Raw genomic sequence first — 13762 nt, 5'->3', positions numbered from 1 at the left:
GATACATGGAAGGAGCCAAATTCTTACATACATTTCAAACCTATAACCTTCCTTTTGTTCCTTGTCACCATAAAGATACACCAGTTAACAGATTTAAATTCCTGAGATTATAAATGGTCCCATTTGGATTATAAAATTCAAGGGTCAGAACAGCAAGACTGTTTCCAAAAGAGGACAGAATCCAAATGAGTCCATTTTCTGTTTTTTGTTTGTTTGTTTGTTTTGATTTATAAAGCAAAATCTCAAGTGAGACAGAAAACATCATGTAAAATTAGCATTTTCCCCTGTATTTCTCTTTCAGGATCTGTTTTGACATCTGATGTTATGTTTACAGAAATGGATTTTCATTCCATTCTATTTGGAAAGAGGCATCAAAATTCAGAACAGAAGAAACCTCAGTTTATCTCATCCAGAGCCTTTATTTTGCAGGTGAGAAAACTGAAGCTGCAGAGGGTGAGGGACCTACTCAGGGGTAATATATCCAGTTAATGGCTCAAGTCAAGCCATTCCTGATCTGTGTGTTCTTTCCATGGCATGCCCAGTCTTCACACCATGCTCTACCAAAGTCCTTAAGACTTTAAATTTCAGGATTTTATATCTTGCTATGATTTTTCCAGATAATTAAATTTAAAAATAAAATTAAATAATATACTTTAGCCTAAATTATCCTAAAATTTTATAAGTAGCCTGCCCTTTCTAATTTCATCTAGTTTAGTAATCAAAGCCAGGGTGAAATGAAGAAATGGAAAACTTTTGATTTAATTTATGGGAGGACAAAAATTTTTCATTCATTCATTCATTCATTCATTCATTATACAAGCCTCTATCTATAGTGACATTTTAGATAAGACAATTTACTGGTAAGCTAATAAACCTTAAGTCTCAGGGACTCACAATTGCTAGGCTTCTTCTAGGGTCCTATGACTAAGTTTATATTTTTCTCAGGTCCATAAAAGTGTTTGAGTTTCAGGCTACACAATACCTGGACCTAACAGTGGGAAAAAAATTTACCAAGTTTATAATTGGGTTGCATGTGAAGGCATTGGTTCACCAAGAACTAATCATGGTAACCTAACTGCTTTTCCTCTTTTGATTCCTTACCAGCTTAGTACAAGAGATTGAAATCACTCACTCATGTAACGTGTGTTTATCAAGAGCTTTCTGGGTGCCAGACACTGTTCAAGGGTTTGGGAATAACACAGTAACACAGTACTGGTCCTCATAGGGCACAGTGCAATGGACTTAGCCATATATTCCTTTTTTTTTTTTTTTTTTTTTTGAGACAGAGAGAGACAGAGCATGAGCAGGGGAGGGGCAGAGAGAGAGGGAGACACAGAATCTGAGCAGGCTCCAGGCTCTGAGCTGTCAGCACAGAGCCTGACGCAGGGCTCTAACTCACAGACTGTGAGATCATGACCTGAGCTGAAGTCGGACACTCAACCCACCGACTGAGCCACCCAGGCGCCCCGTTAAATAAGTTTTCTAAAATGTATTTTTGAGTAAGATGAAGTTATGTGTTCTGCATGATTACATTATTATTAGGTAGATTTCTTATTAGAGGAATGGCCAACATTAAAGAATTGATTAATAGATTCATGTAAACTTGGACAACAGTCTTTAGGAGAAAAGCACAGGGAATATCAGTCAATGGTATTGCCTTATTCAATTATTTTACTAACAATCTGAATGTAAAACACAAGCATCTTTATTAAATGTACAGCCAAAGAAAGTAAGTCAATATGATGAATGACAAAGTCACGACTTGTCAATATTTTCCATGAAATGTAGGTGGGCTTTCATGAAATGCTATTCCATTATCGACAGCATTACGCCCCTTTATTACACTGTGTTGACAGGTGTTAAGAATAATATGTATGTTTTCAATCACTGTGATAGTTTGCCAAATTAATGCCAGTTTTAATAATTGAAACATTTCTTTCTTATAAATTTTTTTAATGTTTATTTATTTTTGACAGAGAGAGAGAGAGAGAGAGAGAGAGAGAGAACATGCACAGGCAGGGGAGGAGCAGAGAGAGAGAGAGAGAGAGAGAGAGTAGGTGACACAGAATCCAAGGCAGGCTCCAGGCTCTGAGCTATCAGCACAGAGCCCTTACATGGGGCTCGAACACATAAGCTGTGAAAGCATGACCTGAGCTGAAGTCGGACACTTAAATCACTGAGCCACCCAGGTGCCCCATTTTCTTTCTTATAAAGTTCAAGAAAGTACTGACATCATTTATTAAAACTAAGTCTCCAAACATCTAAAAATAATTAATAGAATATACCATATCAATACAATAAAGTACAATGACCACATGATCATCTTAATTGATGCAGGAAAAGCATTTGACAAAATCCAGCACCTCTTCATGATAAAAACATTCAATAAACTAAAATAGAACAGAACTTTCTCAACCTGATAAAGGCCATCCATGAGAAATCCCCAGCCAGCATATATTTAAAGATTGAACACTTCCCCCGAGAACAGGAAAATCCAGCTTTTGTCACTTCTATTCAACATAGTACTGGAGGTTCTAATCAAGGCAATTAAGAAAAAATGAAATAAAAGTCATCTTTATTGGAAAGGAGGAAGTGAGACTCTCTATTTACAAGTGATATGATATTGTATACAGGCTATCCCTAAGGAATCTGCCAAGAGACTGTTAGAACCAATAAACAAGTTCATCAAGGTTGCTGGATATAAGATAATATACAAAAATTAATTGTATTTCTATACACTAGTGATGAATAATCCCAACATAAAATTAAGAAAACAATTCCAGGGGCACCTACGTGGTTCACTCAGTTAAGTGTCCAACTCTTGACTTCTCCTCAGGTCATGATCTCTTGTTTTCGTGAGTTCGAGCCTCGCGGTGGGCTCCATGCTGACAGCTCAGAGCCTGCTTGGGATTCTCTCTGACTCTCTCTCTGCCATTCCTCTGCTCAATGCTCTCTCTCTCTCAAAAATAAATAAATAAACTAAAAAAAAAAGAATATAAGTCCATTCATAATATCTTTGAAAAAAAAATGAAATACTTATGATTAAATTTTAAAGAGATATAAAACAGTACTCTGAAAAGCTACAAAACAATGTTGAAAGAAAGAAACCTAAATAAATGGAAAGAATTCCCATATTCATGAATTGAAGGACTTAATATAGAGCAATATTTCCCAAATTGATCTACAGATTCAACACAATCCCTATCAAAATCCTAGGTGACTTCCTTGCAGAAATAAATGAGCTGGTCCTACAATTCATATGGAAATGCACAGGACCCAGAATAGCCAAAACAATATTGAAAAAGAACACTATTGAAGGACCCACGCTTCCTTATTTTTACACATCAGATGTTTTAGAACACCATTCATTGCCGATATCATTTCTTCTTCACTAAATAATATTTCTTCTTCACTAAAAACAATTGAATTGTACATTTAAAAAATATAAATTTAATGGTATGTGCATTACATCTCAGTAAAGACATTTTAAAAGCCCTAATTTTCCAATTCATTTCAAAATGAATTTTTTCATTTCTCAAATATTTAACCACCCTCTTTCATAATTTCTAATAATGGCATAATTTCCAAAGCTGCCAATTGGGGTTCAAATATCTTTCTAATTTTCATTATTTTACTTCCCATCTCTTCTAAAATATTGAGTAATTCTCTCTGATGTATATTTGATGAATAGTAGTATATAAAAAGTTATTGGGAATATATATTTTATATCTTTAATTGCATCATCCAGAAATTATTGAATATGGTTATTAATACCAAATTAAAATATTCAGAAAAAAATTTAAACTATGGTTAAAACTCCATATTTTCTTCCTAACATTATACTAGGACATATGTATAAAGTTCAGTAGAGTTTTTTATGTCAACATATTTCATTTCTCTCTGGCACCACCAACAAAAACTTTCATAGCATTTCAGATCTTATTTATGTCAGCTCTTTATGACATATTTATGTCAGCTTATTACATCAATATTGAAAAGAAAAAATGTTTCCAATTTTCTTCAAAGTACTGAATTTTTCATTTAGAGGAAATTACTCTATATTTACATAGAGCAACTGAAACATCATCAATAATGATTGAAATTTTACTGTCTTGATTTATGTTTTCCAAAAAGTAGTTTCCTCTTGTCAGTACACATGTTTTTAGCAAGCCAGGACTACAAACACAGATTATAATTACGTATCTATATTGATGTTATTCTTTTTTCACAGTTCTATTAGATATTCATGCCTAAAAGTGTCTATTATTTTTTAGGATTTTCAAGTGACTTCATTTACTTTGTCAAGAATTTGACTTTTCAAACTTTTGAAAATTTTATTGAATTTTTACTGAACTTCTGAATTTTCACTATTGCACTCACTCTTGATATTTACTTAAAAAATTTTTTTTAATGTTTATTTTTCAGAGAGAAAGAGATAGCGTGAACAGGGAAGGGACAGACAGATAGGACAGAGGATCCAAAGCAAGTCCTGTGCTGACAGCAGAGAGCCCAATGTGGGGCTTGAACTCACAAACCATGAGATCATGACTTGAGCCGAAGTCAAACACTTAACTGACTGAGCCACCCAGGCGCTCCCACTCTTGATACTTAAAAATTTTTTTCCTTAATGAGGACCACAAATTTCTTTTGTTTAAATCATAACCTATTCATTATATTTAAAAGAAATATTGAGAAACAAATCCAAACTTTGTTGTCCCTTCATTCTAGGTATTTCTAGTCAACATTTTGTGATAAATCCTTACATTTCAAAATATTAACGTATACACTTTCACAAGAATTGCAACATGGTAACTATAAAAGACAAATAAAAAACACTATTTAGATGCAATAGCAACTATAATTCCAGGATGAAGATAAACTGGTCGTTCCCCCAAATCACAGACAGTTTTAAAAAGAACACACAATCTATCTGCACTGTTTCCTGGACTTTGGCCAATTGGTTATAGAGCTATCATTATTTCTCAGATGTTGTTACGATGGGTGTCCATTTATCAAGGGTTGTTGAGATATTCTACAATATTTCACTAGAACTAGTGAGTGTATATAATAGTTTATAGTAAATAGTTTGTAACTAAAATATATTATAGTTTAAATAAATGCCTATCGCTATTGCTATAATAAAATTTACCAAGTGGTATAGAAATATTTCAGTATTTTAATAACCAGTCTGGCCTTTAACCATCGATCCTAAATCTGCATGGACTGTTCTGTGTAAGGGACAAGAAAATTGTTCTTTTTTAAAAAAAAAATTTTTTTAACATTTATTCATTTTTTGAGAGACAGAGAGACCAAAAGCAGGGGAGGGGCAGAGAGAAGGGGAGACAGAGAATCCGAAGCAGACCCCAGGCTCTGAGCTGTCAGCACAGAGCCCGATGCAGGGCTTGAAATCATGAAACGCAAAATTATGACCTGAGCCGAAGTTGTACGCTTAACTGACTGAGCCACCCAGGTGCCCCAGAAAACTACTCTTACTAAAGGACATTCTGCATTAAACTCTGATATGTGCCTCATATGGAAAACTGACAAGACAGGAAGTATTTGAGGGAAGACAGTGACTCTTCCCTAATACTTTTGCTAAGGACTTAGCCAAGACAAGACTGGAGATTCATTTGTCCTCCCTGTGGATTAATTACAAGGTGGAATCGCCACTGGTTATTCGGAAAAGTAGAGATAACCCGGGAAGAGCATCAGCAGAAAAGACTCATCCTTGTCATTCCACTCTTTAGAGAAAGGCATGTGTGACTTCCCAGAGTTCCCAATAGTAAGAAAGATACTTCAAGATAAACAACAGGGTCTTTCCACACTGAGTTATGTATATAACAATGTCCATTGCAGTGCTGTCTATAATTGGAAAACAACAACAGGGTAATTGGGGAATTGTTACATAGGTTATGATCCACCCATAAGGTATTATGTAGCCCTTTAAAAAAAGTGGTCTTTCAGTAAAGGTAGTAGCATGAATGTATGTCTACATTTGCCTCACTGAATGCCTCCAAATCAACAAAACAAAACTATGTAGTGAAGGGAATCCCATCTACAATGAACACAGGATATGGCCCTATCCCAAACTATCAATGATAAAGAATTTCTGTAAAATAGTGATATTTGGACAATTAAGTGAGAATTCCAAAAAACGAATAGACAATGTTCTAGAGCTCAATGATACTCCCTCAAAACAAGTGACAAGGCATGAGAAATCTAATCTCTTGCTTGAAAGAATAATTAAAGTAGGCTAAATGAGGGGATGATATAAATTAGTGCCATAGTTTCATGTCATAGACCAGCAAGGCTGGAGTAGTCAGAATGTGGGCAAAGCTTATTGTTTTCTCGGACTTGGACTACCTACACATCCCACCCCATCAGCAAATTCACATCTACCTGAAACTTCAGAACGTGACCGTTTTTGGAAATAGGGTCTTTGCAAATGATATTAGCTAAAGATTTCGAGAGGAAATCATCACAGATTACAGTGGGTCCTGAAACCAATGACTGGTGTTTTTATAAGGAGGGGAGAGGATATAAAGAGACAGACAGGAACAAAGTTCACATGAAGAAAGAGGCAAAGAATGGAGCGTTGCAGCTCTAAACCAAAGAATGTCAAGGTTGATTTGGCATTGATTTCAGACTTCTAGCATCCAGAACTGTAAGAGGGTAAGTTTCTGTTGTTTTTTAGGCTACCAAGTTTGTGGTAATTTGTTTTGGCGGCCTGGGGAAACTAATATGCCACATAAATAAACTGGAGTGTGATAAAGGAGAGAGGGAGGGACTATCAAGCAGATTTGCAGTGCTGACCAAAGTGGATTGAATAGAAATAAACACCAAATGGCTAAACACAAAACATCTGTGATCTATTAGCCTTCATTATGAACCACAAAGGAAGACTGAACACTGTCTCCAGCTGAAAGCTAGTGAGTAAATGAAGACCTCAGTCCCACAACTGCATGGAACAGAATCCTCTCAATACCTGAATGAGCAGGAAACAGATTCTCCCCTTGAGCCTCCAGAAAGATTGCCTTGCTGACACCTTCATTTGTAGCTGAGACTATCCTGGACCTCTGACCTAGAGAACTGTAAAGATAATAAATGTGTTAAGACACTAAGGTTGTATTGTTTCTTTTTTTTTTTTTTTTTTAATAACAGCAATAGAAAACTAATTGAGCAAGGATACAAGCTGGGGCCGAAGACAGAAAGCCTCACTGAAAGTCTTAAAGAAGCAATTACATCTCCAAACATCCTTCCCCATCCTGTGTAGCTAGGAGATGGCCCCTCTCTACTTGGCAGAAGATTGGAGGTTGACTCTCTGAAGAAGCTCAATCAGAATTATCTGGGACATAGGGCAAAGCCATGGTCAAACGTGAGCTACCTTCAAGTCTATAAACTGAATGATGAAGCTCCACCAACTGCTTTTCTTGCTCAGCTCCCGTAATGCTGGCAGCTAGGAATCAATACCTCTGACAGGAGCTTGGAGAACTCCCCCACGCGAAAATTGATCAGCCGAAGAGAAGTTATGTAGAGATATTGACACATGTGTCTCCCACAATGGAATGGTTGAGTCCTGACTTGATCATCCGTAGCAAAGCCTTCTTCTTGACAGGTCCCATCCAAATGGGAGCTTTGAATTGCATTTTAGTACCTCACTCTTAATTATTTTTTTTAAGATTTTATTTTTAAGTAATCTCCACACCCAACATGGGGCTCAAACTGACAACCCTGAGATCAAGAGTCATATGCTCTACTGACTCTTAATTATTAACAGACACCAAAGGACACCAGACATTTTAGAACACTAGGCCAGAATAAACAGCAAAAAGCAACTTGTAGGAAAACGAACCTTCAAGAAGAAGAAAATGTGCAATAAGCTAACAGAAATATTCTCTTTCATTCAAAGATTTTATTGAACCCCTACTAGGCACTCATTGTTCTAGGTGTTGAACATAAAGTAACGAACAAAGCAGGGAAAGTCCATAGCCTCATGAGGCTTACATTAAGCAAGGGAAGAGAAGCTGCTAGACTAGGACTAAAAGCAGAGAACTATATATGAAAGAAATAGTTAAAGGACAAGATAGAACTTTTAAAAATTAAAACTACAGGGGCGCCTGGCTGGCCCAGTCAGTGGAGCATGCAACCCTTGATCTTGGGGTTGTGAATTTGAGCCCATGTTTGGTGTAGAGATTACTTAAAAAGAATATCTTTAAAAATTAAAATTAAAAAAATACAGTAAGTGGGTTCTTTCTTTCTTTCTTTCTTTCTTTCTTTTTGTTTTTACTACTAGAAGGGTTAAACGATAATGCTGAAAACCTCTTAAGAGATAGAAAATGGAGAAGAAAAAACATTTCTTAATTAGAGGATCAGGCAAGGAAGGCTGGGCAGGAGATCCAGGAGTGATGTCTCCTGAGAGGAAAACACGAAACTGGCAGATCAACCAAGATGTTCGAAAATCCTGAGGGAAAATGTACAGTTCCGCCAGAGAGTTTGGGGTGAATCTGTATACTATACAGCTCAACTGATGATTATACTTGCATAATGCAAAGGATGAATTATTGACTAGAGGTGTGACTTAATTTATTCAAAATGGTGACACAACTATATTGAAGGGATGGAGAGAGAGTTACATTGAGATGAGGGCTTCAGGGCCTCAGAGGAAGAAATCTTTTCCTTTCATAATAGGAATTTGATAGCTAGCATCCAAACGGAAAAATCAAGTGATAACAAAACGAGTCTACTACTTTGAAAGAGAATGGGCTCAGTATGTCACCTGTCTTCCATCTTGATTTTGAACAAATTGAGAAAGAAGCAGAAGGGAGTGGCGGGCAGAAGAGAAACTATCACTATTATTACCCATAAAGGCTAAGTTGGGCAGATGGTGAACAGGAACCCCAGACAGACTTATTAACTGAGTCCCATTGTTGGGCCAGGGAAGCCTGTTCCATGGTATCAGCACCCCCAAACTCACCACCACATATACACTATTTGGAGGGGGAGGGGTGTTGCTGAACGGAACAGCTTGAGACCCTTGAACTGGGGAAACGATTTGTGATGCACTCCTTTACTTTCACGTGTTGAATAAAACAACTATTTTATTTCCGCGTTACAGTAGCACGTTCCTGCTGGCTTGTCCTAAATACGGATGAGGCTCAAGGCACACATCTCTTCTTTCCCAATATTTTAAACTCTATTTTATATTGAAATTCTGAGCCAGAGACAGGTAAAGAGAGAATGTAGCTTAAGAAGGAAGGCAGCAGGAATACAATTTTTCTGAGCTGTCAGGAAAACGTGCTCCTTGCTTGCCCCCTGAATGGACGGTCCTGACTGTGCCTCTTCCCCAGCAGCTCTCCTTTTGCCAGTATTATTTATCCTTATCTCGTTGCTGATGTGGCTCTAAGACAGGGAGGGGCACCCTGGAGGTCACTCAGGAAGTCCCTGCTAGAATTGGGAAAACAGTCAGGGCTTTCTGTCAGGACACTCCAGGTCCCTTGTTGGAATCGGTAGTCCATGTTCCCTCCCTCCTCTTAAGCCCTGCCCCAGCACTGTGCCTACCTTGGTGGCCGAGCTGAGCTGGTGTTGCAAAGAGAAACTCAATTCTTGTGCTTCTTGAGCATTTATTTAAGCCCGGAAAAATTCCTGTCCCTAATGTAAGAATCACAGGCATTCAGCATTTCTCATTTCCTAAATAGATAAAAAAAGAAGAAAGAGCAAGAATTTGGGTGTGTTGCTTTAAGTGCTATTGCAGAAACCACTGTCAAAAGCAAAGAAGCCTGTACTCACATCCCTCAACCCCACAGATACTTTTTCCTGCTTTTATGGTTTATGCTTTTATGGTTGAACCGGAAGGGGAGAGCCGATGTCCAAAAAAATGAGACAAATGCAAAGGAAAACAAAGTCAACCCAGAGGTGGAGAGCCAAAGAACATTTTTCAGAGAACATGCAGATTTTATTTTGGTATTTACACCTGTGATTTTTAAATAAGGAAAACAGGTCTTAGGAAGTAGAAAGTTATGCTAGATTATAGACCAGCTGGCAGTAAGTAGAAAAAATATCCAGAGGAATTACCTAAGGATATGATCACAACACAAAAAATGCAACTAACTCTTAGGCAGGGACTAAAAATCTCAGTCACAGAAAATGAGGATTAGTAGAAAGAACTTGGGCATTCGAACCAATATGGGGCAGATGAGAGCCACTTAATATTGGGCAAGCTGCTTTAACCTTACTGAGCCTCGGTTTCTTCATCTGTAAAATGGGAATAATAATAGTGATAAAAGTCAGGAGATTGAAGAGATAAATGAAAACTTGTCGTTCATAGCAGCTATGTAACATACGTTAGCTCCTTCCAAGCTGAAGCTTTAAAAACAAGTACAAGATTTGCCATGCATCTTTTTTTCTCCGATGGCAACTGGCAGTGTTGCAGAGAGTGACCAGCTTGGAGCCAGGAGTGAGCATGACATTGCAAAATTCACAAAGAACAGGTAGCGTAAGTAAGAAAGAAAAACCTTTGTTTTTAGCCACTGTGAGTTTTGAGCTCTTTGTTACTGCAGCATAACCTGATTCATTCTCCTTTAAGTAATTTCATTTGCCACCAACTCATTAATTCCTGCCACATGTATGTGTTAAACAAATGCCAAGCCCTGTGTTACATGCTGGGAAATGTCTGAAATACTGATTCTTGCCCTCAAGAAGCCCAAAGGAAGGGGGAAAGAGAAGGGTCATTGTCAGGAGTTTTTTAAAAATATCCCCCCCTCCCTGCCCCAGTTGAGTCTAGTATTTAATGAGAGTCAAGGATGAGAGATACTGCTTTTGTGCACATGGAATCCTTCCTCTGTGTCCTGATTACCTGCAGATATTGATAAAAGAGAAGGTAGAGATTGTAATAAAAGAAAGGAAGAAAGTAGTGCGGTGGGAGAGAATGAAAAAAGAGGTAGTTAAACTGACAAAGTAAAAACTGAATATTCCATGTTGTCTCTTGGTTGCCCACAACTTCCTGGCTCTGTTATCTCTCTCTTCCACTTTCCTCTGATGAAAATTTACTAGAATGTTTTTCCTTTACAATGAATATCAAGTCAAAAACAATAGAAAATTGCTTACTATCATTATAACTTTAGATCCATTTACTGTGTAAAACTTCTCAATTTATTATGAAGAAGATGTAAAATAAAAAGCCGAACAAATAAATTTCTAATGGTGAATTTGTAGGTACAGTGCCAACTGGGATGTCATTTTAGAAGGAAGCAAGGGGAACTTGCCAATCCTATCATAAACCATGCCGTCCTATGTTTCTATGTGAAAATGATATTGAGGCTTAGTAAATTATTAACTTGTATCCCTTTGGCAGTTTTCATTAAGGTTTTTCTCTGAGGTTTTATCTTGTCCTTTTGTTTAGAGCCTATTCCTCTGTTTCTTCGTTTCCCTTGACTCTCTGTATCGATTTCTTTGCATTAGATAAAATAGCCACGTCTTCCCTGTCTGGAAGGAGTGGCCTCATCTAAGAGATGAACCTTATCGTTCAACCCTGTCCTAGCTCTTCACTGTCTCTCAAACTTTTGTGATTGTCCAAGCAGCCTATTTTATTTGTAATGGCTCCTAGTACTTGAGGGTGTGCCAAGACCCTCGGGCACCGGCTTTTAAAGTATGCAAGTCCTATGGGGCCGTAACCATAAGCCCACCAGTGCTAAGTGATCTTAGATGTGTCCCTTGGGCAGCCGTCACAAAAATCGGGGCTCCAGGCAAGTGTATGGGCCTCTATGGGAGATACCTGAGAGCTGTAGCAAGGGAGAAGGAGAGCACAGAGGCGGTGTGCACTGAGCACAGAGGCGGTGTGCACTGAGCTAGACCCCTGGATGTCTGCCAAACCTCAAGCCCGCCCCTCAGGCGGAAGTTCCAAGACAAGCATATATAGGCCTCTTTCACAGAAAGACTGAGTGTGTGTTTAAGGCTGCTGTCGGCCCGTGCCCTGGGGGGAAGGGCGGGGCGCCGGCCAAGAACTCTCTGATTTTCCCAGGCCTGTGGGACCCAGAAATACAAGCCCCCCCCCAGCCACCCCAGCTACCCCAGCAGGTGATCAAGTCTGGGAGGGGGGGTTCCCTGCAGCAGCTGCAAAGCACAGGGCACCACAAGTGAAAACTGGGGCACCAGAGGTGTGTAAAAGCTCTCCTCCAAGAGACACTGGGGCTGTGGAACGCCCCAGGGGGCAAGTATAAAGATGGAGCCCACAGGCTAGAGCCAGGCACAGGGAGTCTGTAGACATGACACCCCACCAGGAAAGAAAAGAGTCTGGGGCTAAAAACAAACACACAAGGGCGCCTGGGGGGCTTCGTCGGTTGAGCCACCTACTTCGGCTCAGGTCCTGGATCTCCGGGGTTAGTGAGTTCGATACCCACATAGGCCTCTCTACTTGTCAGCACGGAGCCCGCTTTGGATCCTCTGCCCCCTCTCTCCGCCCCTACCCCGCTTGTGCGCACTCTCTCTCTCTCTCTGTCTCTCTTAAAAATAAACAAACATTTAAAAACAAACACATAAACCAAAAAAAGATGGCGCCACCGCGGCCTGACCCAAGGCAGAGGGAGGGCGCTAAGATGGCACCGGGTAGTCTCTGACCCAGGAGAGCATCGGGGGCAGCCCCGACATGCGTGTCAGACAGGATGCCTGCCCCTCACGGGGAAGTTCCAGACATGCACGTGGGGCTCCCCCACATGAAGTCCAGGCACCCCTTACCCAGGGCTTCTGCTCTGGGCCCTGGGGCGGCTAAGTCCGAAACAAGTGAGCCCTTTAAGAGCTGTTTCTCAGATCATTACAGCTTTGTGGGGCTCAAGAGTGCGACCCCCCATGGGTGTTCAAAGCTAAGTGTTTTGGGGGCTCGTCTCCCAGGTACAGGTGTTTAAAGTTGGGGTGCCCGATAGGGGGCTCAAACCTTTAGCTCCTGAAGGAGACGTCCAGCGTTTTGTGTTCCCTCCTGACTGTGGGTCCATGCACTGAGGGTGGGGTTTGTGGCAAGACTGTGTCCCTGCCTCTCTTAGCTGACACATAGTCGCTCGGCCAGTGTTCTGGGTTGTTTGGTTTGCTTTGGTTTTAGCTTTTCAGAAGAAATTGTTCCCCATGTAGCTGTAGATTCAGCGATTTCCTGGGAGGAGGTGAGTTCACCATCCTCTTGTGTCATCGACATCTTGAACCAGAACCTGGTTCCTTTCTCCCTTTGGCATTTTTATATTAAAACTCCCATTTTAGTGTAAGGATGATCCCACGCCTTTCAAAATTTGTTGTTGAGTTTTGAAAGGCTCCCCTCCAGAATTATAAGAGCTCAACATTCTTAACTAGTAATTACCAAGGATTCCTATAAACTCTTATGTTCAAAGAAATCGCAGTTAATAAAAGGGTAAATAGAATGCCAACTCAGGTTTGTACTTATGCAGGTTTCTAAAAATAAAGAGTTGGCTTTTTATGGTCAGAGGAATATTTCTTTACATTTTTTATATGTTTTTATTTATGAGAGAGAGAGAGAGAGAGACAAAGAGCAAGCAGGGGAGGGGCAGAGAGAGGGAGATACAGAATCTGAAGCAGGCTCCAGGCTCTGAGCGGTCATCACAGAGCCGGATGTGGGGCTCCAACTCATGAACCACGAGATTGTGAGCTGAGCCAAAGTCAGAGGCTTAACCAACTGACCCACCCAGTCGCCCCAATTATAGGAATATTTCTAAAAATATATCACAATCTTTTTCTCTTATGCAGAAACTTACATAGAAGATACCCC

At 39.5% G+C, this 13762-nt stretch overlaps 1 long non-coding RNA gene across 2 annotated transcripts in view; it reads right to left on the bottom strand.

The window, feature by feature from the left end:
* The window catches only part of LOC122204825, a 53810-nt gene that overhangs the window by 38358 nt on the left and 1690 nt on the right, over positions 1-13762 (bottom strand). For both annotated transcript variants that reach the window (XR_006195792.1, XR_006195791.1), the window contains exons 2-3: positions 9559-9687; positions 6986-7089 (exon numbers count right to left, since the gene is read on the bottom strand). This is a non-coding gene — a long non-coding RNA (uncharacterized LOC122204825). The remainder of the gene's footprint in view (positions 1-6985; positions 7090-9558; positions 9688-13762) is intronic.

Source organism: Panthera leo, chromosome D4 (assembly GCF_018350215.1).
Source record: "Panthera leo isolate Ple1 chromosome D4, P.leo_Ple1_pat1.1, whole genome shotgun sequence".
Lineage (NCBI taxonomy): Eukaryota > Metazoa > Chordata > Mammalia > Carnivora > Felidae > Panthera > Panthera leo.
Note: the sequence above shows the minus strand (reverse complement) of the source record. Positions and strands in the feature narration are given on the sequence as shown.